The 12,787-nt window shown below is 34.8% G+C and overlaps 1 protein-coding gene across 1 annotated transcript in view; it reads right to left on the bottom strand.

The window, feature by feature from the left end:
• Positions 1–10,578, bottom strand: part of LOC141899037 (regulator of G-protein signaling 17-like) — a 28,045-nt gene extending 17,467 nt beyond the window's left edge. The window contains exon 1 of the mRNA XM_074785189.1: positions 10,456–10,578. The gene's annotated coding sequence lies outside the window, so the exon portion shown is untranslated. The remainder of the gene's footprint in view (positions 1–10,455) is intronic.
• Between the last annotated feature and the right edge of the window lie 2,209 nt (positions 10,579–12,787).

Raw genomic sequence — 12,787 nt, 5'->3', positions numbered from 1 at the left:
TCTAAACAGAGAATTGTTTACCTATTTCTTAATACATAATTTCTTCGAAGAAACATGAATTTGAATATTCTATGTTTTATCGAACTAGTGTCTTCCGTGCATCTTGAAATGCATCAAAGAAAATAGAGGAATGTAGGAATAAGTATAGGCAAAACCTAAACAGGGAATTGTTTACCTATTTCTTCTTACGGTTCCGAAGAAAAAACATTAAAACGTTTGGGCCGTGCTATGCTTTATCGAACTAAGTGTCATTCGTGCATCTGAAACTCGATGTGTATTTGTATAAGTTCGCTCAACAGGGATGTGTTAATTTCCGAACGATGTAACTGGTTTTAACAGATAAACTAAACCTATTGTCGTTTAATGACTTTCGTCTTGTGTTGAACGTAATTCGTATCGGGAATTTATCACCACACCGACGACACATCGAAAAGGCGCTCGCCAATCTAGTAGAATATATAGCATTCAACAGACTAGGCGCTGTTGTCGTTCATTGTACCTGTAATGTACCAACTCCCGATTTAATTGATGTTTTCTCGTGGCTTTTCATTTCTTTCGTTAAAAATGCAACCTTCAAGTATGAGTCGAATAAAGAATAAAGCGATGTCGATCAATATCCGGTTAAGCATTTTTTCTCTAAGCGATTTGTATAATATTGACGTTCGTTCAGTTTTTGCTTCTTTATGATGGCAATCGCTTAACAATTCCCCGACTAACTGACACCCTACTTAGGCTATTTTTGACGCCGTAAAAACCGTTATGATAACGTTTGTATACGCTGATACACAGTATCAAACCACGTAAATGCATTTACGTATTTTTGTGCTAGTATGCGTTATCTAAGTATGCGTTATCTAAGGGTTTCTGTGTGAGTCGATTTTGGCGTTTGAAAATAACAATTAAAGTTGTGAATTCTGGCGTTTATTTGGTAATCAAACATATAACTCTTATTTCATTTTTAATAAATTCTAATAATCTTTTTTAAGAGGATGGATGTGCTCTATGTCACCAATATATCGGGTCTAGACCGGTTGCCGGTCAATTCAATTCAATTATCGGTATATTCCAATCCGAAATAACTTTATTGATCGTTGATATTATATGATCTATATTATCCTATTCGTTGTCGACAGTACTAAGCAGAAGGCATCGATAAACGTAGTTTTTTGTTTGAAATTACTTGGAGTACGGATCCGCCTCCCAGAATTTTGAAAAAAATTGTCAAATCAAGAAACTATTTTTTTAGTTTTTCGTGTTTTCATCACAAATTTCAATAAAATAAACAAAGCTTATGTCCGTCTTGATTTTCAGTAATCAAATTCATCAATTTCAATCATCATTTCAATTTTCAAATATCTTCTTTAATTCAACTTTTAAATCATTTTCGGTGTTCTCTAGTATATAGTGCATATGCATGATAAAACAATAATCTCTTCTGAATAAATTTTCCCCACATGTCCTTTTTCTATTCCAATTTACACAGTCATACGTTTAAAACAAAAATTTCATCACTGGGCTTATTGCGCTCAGAATTCTCTCTGCGAATAGAATTATGTAATAAATGACAATCGTTAAAAGCAATAGCTGACTTGACTCAAGGATTTTATCAGATGGCATCGTCGTTGATTAGTTTCATTAAAGTAATGCGATTATGTGGCTTGTATTCTGCACGTACTGCCGCGTTAATAGCTCGAATTCAATAGAGCTCTGTTTGTTTTCTGTTTCTGGTGTTGTCGAAAAGTTGCTTCGTACTATTTACTCAATTCGTATCATTTACTATCGTCACTTTCGACATACGCGCGTGTTCCTGTCCGAGGATATAATCGCCTCATTAATAAAGAAATTCCTGAGTTGAATGCACTTCTTCATGCATATTTGAGAGAAATGATTTGCGATAAATCGTCTGTTTATTTGAATCGACCGTAAAAAGACTATTCAAATTTGTTGCGAGTAACGAAATATTTGGCATAGTATCTCAGTTTGAAACTAGAGAAAATGGATGCGGCGTACTGAAAGGCAACCGATGATTTAATCTTTTCGTCAGGCAAGTAATGCTTAGAACCCGAACTCGAATAGGCAGGAAATCGCATTGAGTGAATTGTTCTTCTTACTCTGAATCCGTATTATATTACAGATTCATGAATTTGGACTCACGTCTAACTTATCACAACCCTTCACTGTGAAGTGTAGATTGCAAATCATTCAAAATCCAGAAAACATTGAGCCAGAAGAACTATTCACTCGGTGATCACGATCGGGGTTTAAGAATAAACGTGTGGGCTTGTATACAATTTCGAAAGTCGTTTCGTTTATCCTATTTGTACTTATTTTTTTCTACAAACATCAAAAAAGCAATGCCATAATGAAAATATTCGAGACGCGAGTAGCCAAGATTGGATCTGATGATTAAGACGTCGTTTTGAAGTAGTAAATGATGCATTTTGGCTTTCGTGTAAGAGCTCAACGTCAGACGACTTCAAAGATTTCCAATCGATCTGTTTATCTAAAAAGAACAAAAGCTTAGTCTGCGTGGCCACCGCTTATTTATCGAATTTCACCGAACACTAGGGAATACAAGCCTAACAAAGGAAGGCAAGCATTTTAATAGAAAAGGTTCATCCCATTGCTGGTGTTATTGTGATATAGTTTGCAAAATCGAATTTTGTTTACACCCGGAGCTGATATGTACAAATTCAATAACGAACACACTTATCGATTTATCGGGGAAAATGAACGATATTATTCTTTTGATCCTTAATCTATGATTTTTGTTTTGAATGTTTGGTACAAATATAAACACGTGCATTTCCAACTCGTCGCATAAAATATATAGTCAAGCACAATGTAATGTCCATAAGTTGATTAGGAATATACCGTTCCTGTCCATCGGATGTTCAGGGGACGTTTCATGCGGCTTTCACGCCCGATAAGTTATTGGATAAGTGCCAGGTTATTACTTTCCCATCGCTCGATCGTTCAATACGATGATTTTTTGAATATGTAACTGTTATTAAAAATGTCCAGGTCCGCACGACACCGTTGAAATGTCATTGATATATAAGTAAATTTTTCAACGCAAAACCGATCGGTAATGTCGACGGTCTTTCGCCCGGGGGCAGACGTCGCTAAATTTATATCACTAACCAACAATGGATCGTATAAGTATGGAGCGTTACTTGTGCATATTATGCTAAGATCTTAAAAACCGACATGTTTTAAATGTCACTATCATTCAATCGAATAAAGCTAGGTGCGCCTGATGCGACAAATTGTATCACAGACGAAAAATTTCCCGTGCTGATTGAATAACGACTTCTGAAAAATCTTTACGCGTAAATAAAAGTAGACCTAAATCTAGATGGTAAACTATTTTTGAATGATAAGCAGGCGATTGGAAAGGGTTCGACGATAGACAGACGCGGAGAGTTTTTGGTGACTCATCAAAGATCGCCATTAATTGTGGGTCATTATTTCGCAATTTCTAGGAGTTGACGATACCGATGTATGACCCTTCCCTTCTTAGAAATTCGACAAACGTCGACCTTTTACGTTTGACATTAGAAACCGCGTAAAAACACGAGATGTTGTATAAGATAACTTTTATTAAATCGCCCGTATCGAATTTGTTGAACCCTCGTTTTATATAGCGAATTTCTTATGATAAGTAAATCTCAACATTTCATACTAAACAACTAAGATTACAAGAAAAATCTGATACGCGTTAAGCGCACCGTTGACAGGGATATTCCACTGTAATCTGTGCTTTGACAGTTGCCATAGAAACGTTGTTGACAGCCGAGGAACGACGGATGGCAGAATGCAAGCTACCTTGGTACAAAGCAAAGTTGATCACAGAAACGCGCGCGCCCGCACGCGTACCGATTAACACCATCGTATCAATTCGATCTTACCAACGAAATAAATCATATTATTTCGATAATTGATAGTTACGCGAGAATATTTTCATTCAATAGAAAAAATAATCAATCCTCCAAAGGCACAAAGATGTTTCCAATCGATACGGCTTCCATATGTTATATTGTAACTTACAACAATTTTGACCTTAATTATGATAGAGTAGATGACAAATCATTTGCTATTATATATCTTTATATACATATATATATATATATATATATATATATATATATATATATATATATATATATATATATATATATATATATATATATATATATATATATATATATATATATATATATATATATATATATATATATATATATATATATATATATATATATATATATATATATATATATATATATGTATATAAAGATATATGTATATATGTATATAAAGATATATATATATATATATATATATATATATATATATATATATATATATATATATATATATATATGACAAATCCATAATTTAATCATAAACACAACATGTATATACATATATAATACATATATATATATATATATATATATATATATATATATATATATATATATATATATATATATATATATATATATATATATATATATATATATATATATATATATATATATATATATATATATATATATATATATATATATATATATATATATGTATATATATATATATATATATGTATATATATATATATATATATATATGTATTATATATGTATATACATGTTGTGTTTATGATTAACGGGACAGAATATAGACATGCTGCATGTATGTGAGTCGACGAGGCTTCCGAAAAGGGAAATCGTAACTAATAAATAAAATGATTTATCTTATCATATAGCACACTCCTACAAATTGTTTAATCAGTGCCTTAACGTGGTATAAAATAAACATGAGCTGATAAAATAGTTATTTGAAACACTCGGAGAAAGAATATTAAGTTGAAATTTGAGAGATGCGAATCCTTTTTGTAAACTATTTCAAATTAAATCTGAACGAAATTGAATTATGGCGATACGTTGAAACGGCCTTGAAACATTTCGAAGTTCAGGTGATGTGCACAGCCGCGACGAAGCGAACAGAAATAGCAGCTCTACAGAAGAGGATTTCCCATAAATGCACCTAATTTATGTTGTCGTAATCAACGATTTAAATGTTGACTAATCTCATTACAACCATTACAATATGTAGATTTTCACATTGACATGGCTTTTGGATTACTCTCTCGTTAAAACTCAGTTGACAAACGTGCCGCTACGTCAGCAAGTTTTATCACATAATTTCACTATCCGCATATAATCGTGCTATGCTAATCGTATTTGCAGTTTCCATTGGTCGAAGGAAACTAACATATTTTCATTTCACACGCATTTGGACTTGTTTCCAGAGATTGAAAATAAAACTGTTCGAGGATTTTCTCCGTCGGCGTTGTCTTTTTGACTTTTCAGCACACTTCTTCCAGAAATTCAAATTTTAATCGAATATTGTCCAAATCACATTTCTTTTCCAGCGAGCTTTCACAATAATTAGCTGTTGGCTTGCTACTGCTGGGTCTTGCTCTTACCAGCTGTTGCGAATAAGTCGGAAACATATGTACTCTATACAATGCAATATCTTCTGCAATAGCGAATTCATTCATTAATTAGACGTTGCTTTCTAATTAACACGATTTTACACTCGTACAGAGCTTATTTCTGCGTACAATTTCTGTACGGTTCGATTATTTTTATATAAATCAAAGGGAGATTAACGCCACTGTATCCTTTAAGACGCTTATCAACACACAAAATATCAGATACCTCCCGCCAGCTCCCCGTTGCAATTGATCTTGAAAAGCCATATTTTCCTAGCCTTCGAAGGGCTAATTCATTTTTCCCCGGGCTGACAATCTGGTCGCTGCGGAATTCAAGCGATGGTAGGCTTTTGTGCGGAGCTTGTCTAGCGAGTTATATGCAAAGACAGGAGCAGGAAATAATTAAAATACTTATTTGAACAAGAACGATGTATCCAATCGGTATGTCGTTGAGGAGCTTATGAGTAGGTTATAAAAAAATTAACGCAGTTTCATATTCCGTGTAGCACTGCATTGGCTAGGCTATATACTTTTGGTTCTAAATAATTGCCTTTACGATTAAGGAAGAAAATCTACATAAGAAACGATTTCAAAACGTTAAACAGTATATATACGTATGTCCGTCTGTACGTTAGAAAATTCTATTTCTTACGAAATAATGTTTTTAATATTTAAGTCTACATATGGTCACGTGTTTAAACAATTCATTTGCATACACTGGACATTTAATATTTAAGTCTACATATGGTCACGTGTTTAAACAAATCATTTGCATACACTGGACATTTAGACATAGACGTATCGTTTCGTCAGTTTCGTCAGTATCTATGGTTTCGTGGTGCTTTTTCGACCTGTGTGTTCTCCATTTGATATGAATATACAAATTGTATATGATATTGTGTTCGGATGTATACGATATGTCGGTAACGCGTTGTTTTCAGCAATTTGGCCTGGCCATATAGATCATTTATGTTAGGCTTTGAAGCTGACTCGTCGGAGTTCGGTTTACCTAATACGCCGGTTATTGGGACTTGATTGGTGTCTAATCCGTGTCGGATGGATAAATGTCACTTGTCATAATTTGATCCGGTGCATACACATCTGCACTCGGTATACAACGATATCACTGACTCGCATATTGTTTTTGAAATGAGAAACTTGCCACAGAACGTGACTGTTTCTATGAATATATACATTTTGCATTCGGACACTTCAAATTACCATTAACATGACACAATATACATATACTCTTAATCATAACAAAAAATAATTCACCAACTAGAAAAGGCAAAGGACGTTCATTACAATTTCGATACGTAAAACTTTGTTAAATCATTCATACAACGGAATACTAACTCGGAAAGAAATATCAAAAACGAAACGAGATTTTCGATAAATGGATCATCTATGTTTGGTTGTGAGGCGATTCCAGACAGCATTTGGAAAGAAACAGAAAAATAGATAAGCAAGAGAAATCTTTTCGTGCCTAATTCGACGACGAGAGAATGTTGTAAACCTAATGAAATTGTCCAATCATACAAAAGCGACAACGCTCACAGAGGATCGCCCGGGGGCGATCAAAATTGAAGTCATCCTCACTGAATGGACCGCTTTAGCAACAAGCATGACGGTTTAAGTAGATTCTTGGGCGACAGGAAAGTCTAGGAAATAATTGGCACGCCAATTAGGCGTGATTCGCAGAATCTTCGTTGATTAATGTGTAAATCATCTTCAGCTAAAATACGATTTAGGGCTGCATGCTTAAACACCACTACGAGGTATTCGGTATATTTGATGAGATCGCAAATAAGAAACCTATTATGATACATGTAACGAAAATTTAAAAACATTTCGATCGTAGGAAAACTTTTTTATTAGAAATCGGATGGTTTGAAGTTGTTCCGCAGACAACCTGCAAACCCTTATCGAATTTGAGAAAAATATTTGTTCAATCCTGCCACAGTTTACAACTGTTATACGCGCGTATGGGTAGAAAAATGCATACATTCTTTCAAAATATGACGCATGGAAATCCACAACGCATCCGAGAACGATAGCTTTTTTCGGGTCGACATAATCTAAAAAAAATAATTCCTTGAGAAGTTTGTTTCGTGACAAATTAGCCGTTAGATAACGACTGAAACTAGAAATTAACGTTGGATATTCTGTTGTTGAATAAATCGCCATGTATCCCTGGCCGATATCACCGTTACCCTTGGTTCATGTGTTCGAGTTGAACAAACTTAATTGATATTAATGGCACATGCTGTATAACATAGACAGCGATTGTTCGATATCAGTCAGATCCATCCTCCTATCCCCTTACACTCTCTCTCTCTCGACCGTTCGATATTTCCACAAGGTAATGGACGCTGATAGAGTACGAAATTGGTACTTTACACACCGAATTCAAGGTGTTTGTTCCGTACAAATATATTTTCGTCTGGTGCTGTATACGCAGGAGAGATGGCACCATCAAAATGCTTGTCGAGTTGTCGTTTATAAATCAGGATTCCTAAGATGAAGTGGCACGATGTAATTCTGTCATCACACGTTGCCATGGTAACTGAGAGCATCAATCCAATTGATTTTCACCTGGGTCTTAATTGAGGTTAATGAATAGAAGCGAGCTCAAGATGTCTCCCGTTCAGTATATCGGACTTATGTCTGCACCTGGTATATCGAAAAAAGTCGATATACGCTGCTAACGAACAAATGCTACAAAAATTACATCCAATATGCTCAATAAGTCCAACATATTGCAGACTACGCCTGTTTTGCACTAGTTCCCTTGTTGTTTTTGATACATTAAAAACGCTTATCATCCCAGCTACCGAAGCTATACACGATAAATGATGTACATTTCGAACGTTCTCACCACGTATTGATTGACAGTTTGAACAACATGAAACTGAGAAAAGTAGTTTGAACTGCAATTTTCGGTGCTTACGGAGGTCGGAATTTCAAAAACCCGTTTGAATTTGGATTTCCCGTTGAAAATGATATGATAACTTCGTGTGTGGATGTATTCTTAACGTAACTTAGTATTAAGTATTAACCACGTTTATATATACATATATTTAATATATATATATATATATATATATATATATATATATATATATATATATATATATATATATATATATATATATATATATATATATATATATATATATATATATATATATATATATATATATATATATATATATATATATATATATATATATATATATATATATGTATATATATATATATATATATATATATATATTATATATATATATATAGTAAATTCTTCAAACGTTGATACATATTAACCTGGAAATTTATTCCGTATTCCATGAAGCAGATGTTAAAGGGATGGAATGTCTGGAGGCCGGGTATGAAATCTGTTTGTGCGGGAACTAAAAGTAATAATCCTCTGGACGCTGGTGGCATGGACCTTGGGGAGATTATTCCCTTGCGATAATTGGTTACAGGGTGCGAACTAGATGATAAGAACGCAGTTAATTTCCAAGTAATTGGTGTCTATCCATGCGTTTACTATCATCGGCATGATCTCTATATAAGGCAAAATAAATAGCGATGGGTGTTTATTCATCGATTTGCTTTTTGAAATGGCTGGAGAATTTCAAATACTGGCTATTTCATTGAACGTAATCTAGTCGGTATCGCGCATCAGTGTACGAAAAACTATCGATTGTCTCGTCTGCAATATTAAGCATTTTTAAAGTCAAGATATTAGCAATTGATTTATCACGAATAATGACGCACACAATCCATATTATCGGTATTTTTTCGGATCGAAATCTTACGTCTCGTCAGAGCGAACCGCGAATCCAGCTCTTTGCGGCGGACTCTTTTGATGCATTTATGATGCATATAATGGTCTATGATCAATAATGTGCTCGGTGATCCGTGTTATTTGATGGACATGCGGCAGAACCCATGACATTTGGAAAACTACAAAAGACGGCCACAGATGCTACTAAAGATGCAGCAATAATACTATACTAGGAAATCGGCATTCCTTTGAAACAACGAGGGTTCACCGGATTCATTATTCTGTACCGGATTCAAATGGCGGACCCTCTGCAGTCATATAGTGTGGAGGCCTTCAAAATCAGCGGTTATGTGATGTGCGGTTTGCCCTATTCGTGTTCCATGATAGGGTTCAAGCCATTTTCGCATATCGAAGCAGATTAACAAGATATCGATCTTCACCAGTGGGCGATAATCCGTTAATCTATCTGGTAGTCACACTGACTCCGTCACGACGCGTCTCATTTCAGGCTTCATCATTTTTACAATAACAGAACATCCACACACCGACTTTTCCACCCATCGGCCATCTGCTCTGGCTATTTCTCAATTTTCACACTTTTATATGCAACGTATGTTTCTACCTATGCATTAATGTATCTTTAAGAAAATGCCACAGGCCTATCCGTGATCGCTCACCGTGTAAGCTGTTACTTTTCAGCCAGCCTTCAGGAACATACATTGAATTTACACAACTGAATTACGAATAATGCATAACGAAAACTGAATAATCGTAAACTTCTATGAATTGTTTGCATAATTTTACTCGGCAATAAGAAAAGAAACCCAAAGACACATTTCGTAGATATTTTGGCCATTGTCGACCGGAAGTGGTTTTCACGGTATTCGGTTTCCGGTTTCAAGCTCTGCTCATTATGAAGCCAGATTGAGTTTCTCCATCACCTAACTGTTGTGTGTATATATATAGAGGTCTCACCTTTACATATAAAGGAATATAAATGGCATTTCGCGTTTCTGCAATATATCGTACAGATGATGTACCATGCAGCTTACACGATCAATACCTGCTTATAAATGGAGTCAATCAGCTGTGAACGACAGAGCATTCTCAACAACTGCACTGTTTCAAACTGAAACTATCAAACGAAACGTCCACTTACCTTCAGACGGTGTGCATTATCCACTGTATTTGAACGAATTTTAATTTCCGAATCCGGACGGTTACTATCGAAGATGCATTGTACCTATCATTGTTTTGTGAGAGGTAGGTGTATTACAAACAAGGATCTGGAATGGTGTAACTGCTGCAGCACTGCTGAACGGAGTGACGTCACGGGAAGCTATCTTACACAGCGATTCAAAGTGAGGCTCGCTGTTTCTCCATCATACGCATCTTTTTCGTAGATTGTTTAGTTCCCAAAACCAGAGCGCCGCCTCCCCATGCGATTCACGGTCATGCACACTTGTGCTATTCTGAAATTTCATTACGACGCGTTTACTCGCTCGCAGGACTGCAAATTCAAATCGTTATATATCGATTCCTTTTATTATCCACATGTTTGCTTGACGCAGATGCGTGTATATATGCATGTATTTATATTTGATTTAAGTTCTTCATTCAGTAACGATATAATGGGTGAACATAACCATTATTGCAATAGAACCGCAGTTCGTCTTTTGAAAAGTATAATTCGAAGAGGCTTCATACACGGGAATATTATTTAACATGCTCAATTAAGTAAATAATGGAAAAATCAAATGTAACAACCAGAATTTTCTAATAAATAGATATATTAACGAAATCTCCGTCCAGAAATAGATTCATTTTTTTCTAGATTTTCCAAGTACAGAATTCTTATTCTTTATGACCATTAGAAGCTTTCCATAGAATTAGAACTACCCGGCGATGTACAAGTAATAGGTCTTACAGTTGTGTTTCCTTGAACTAATGTTATACGATTATCTATGTCTCCACCAAAACGACTTTATCGCTTCCTTAAATGCGCATTGCTAATAATGATAGCTTGTTCCTGATGGTCTTTTTTATTGAAATGAAAGCTGCAAATATATATTCTATCTTGATGACAATATCGTTGATATTTAGTATCATGTATTTTGCTATACACTTCATAAATAAAATACGCGTGTATCAAGAAAATTATGTTTGCGCATGGATTCAGAATTGTCTTTTTCATAAGGTAATTACTTAGCAGTAATATGTTTCCAGCGAATGATAAATACGTAATGCGTACATCGTATGTGTGGAATGAATCCTGAATATCGAGATTCTAATCCGCTAGATGGCAATGTACTAGAGGATAATCTGCGATGATTATTCGTTTATTGTATGTCAAAATTGCCGATGTAGAAAATTCATCGATGAAAATTGTACGCCGCTATGAAATTATGAAAAATATGCCATACATAATATCTGATCCCGAACAAATGAACGGTTGCAAAAGGCAAGTTGTACTGAAAATTCACGCGATGAATCAAACAAACGATGACTGAATGTAAATAAATAATCTTGCATGACATAAGATGAAAATAAGATTATATCATATTATATTGTATTATTTTGACAAAAGTCTAGCATAAATAGCAAGATAAACCCGAAGAAGGAAACAGCTACACTTTTCTGGCTTGTTTCGTGAATATACCCGAAACGCAAAACGTTGACTGATAGCCGGAGCTAGCCAAAATCACCGAAACATATAAACAGGAATTTGTTTCGTGTTTAATTCTTGCTGCGTGCACGAGGTTTTAAGTGTCGACTTCAGTGTTGAATATTAACTGCATATGACACCACCATTAATCTTTATATTGAATAAATCGACTATCGAGCAAAATCCTATTCCAACTACAGACTGTTAAACCATATAAATTACTAGTATACTCTATAGTATTGTATATTGATGACGAGAGTATGCCAAGTAAACATAGGCCTATACGCTATTGCAAATGCAGTTCAGTAACTGACATATCAATCAGCTGAACCTTCATGTCCCACGTTCACCTACGATGGTTAATGACGTTTCGAGGGGTAACGATAGAGGAGAGGATATGCAGTCACATTTTTTGGTTGTTGTAAACATTAAGACTTAAACTTCTTACGTCCGTCTTTTAAAATGATTGATCAACCATTTGCAAATAGAACGGAAGAAATCTCATCGAATCAGGATTGAGATGTTTTAGAAGATTTTTAGTTCTTGATTACCTCATTAAATGATTAATTGGTTGCTTTTAGAATTGTGAGTTCGTTGAGAATATATTCTATTTTTGAGTACTTGGAATTTAGGGTAAGCTGATGTGGCAATAGATTGAGCAAAGCGTTGTTCAGAGAAATCAGCCAAATTTCGACGGCCAAGTCAGAAACTCGCCTATCACGTTCTACTTTTCTCGGTCCAGAAATCACTTGCAGAAAGTCGGAGAGCTATTTTCTTCCCATTGCAGTTGGATTTCCTCGCTGCTCCAACCCCGGTTCCTGGTTTG

This window comes from Tubulanus polymorphus, chromosome 2, assembly GCF_964204645.1.
Source record: "Tubulanus polymorphus chromosome 2, tnTubPoly1.2, whole genome shotgun sequence".
Lineage (NCBI taxonomy): Eukaryota > Metazoa > Nemertea > Palaeonemertea > Tubulaniformes > Tubulanidae > Tubulanus > Tubulanus polymorphus.
This window is presented reverse-complemented; position numbering and strand designations above follow the sequence as displayed.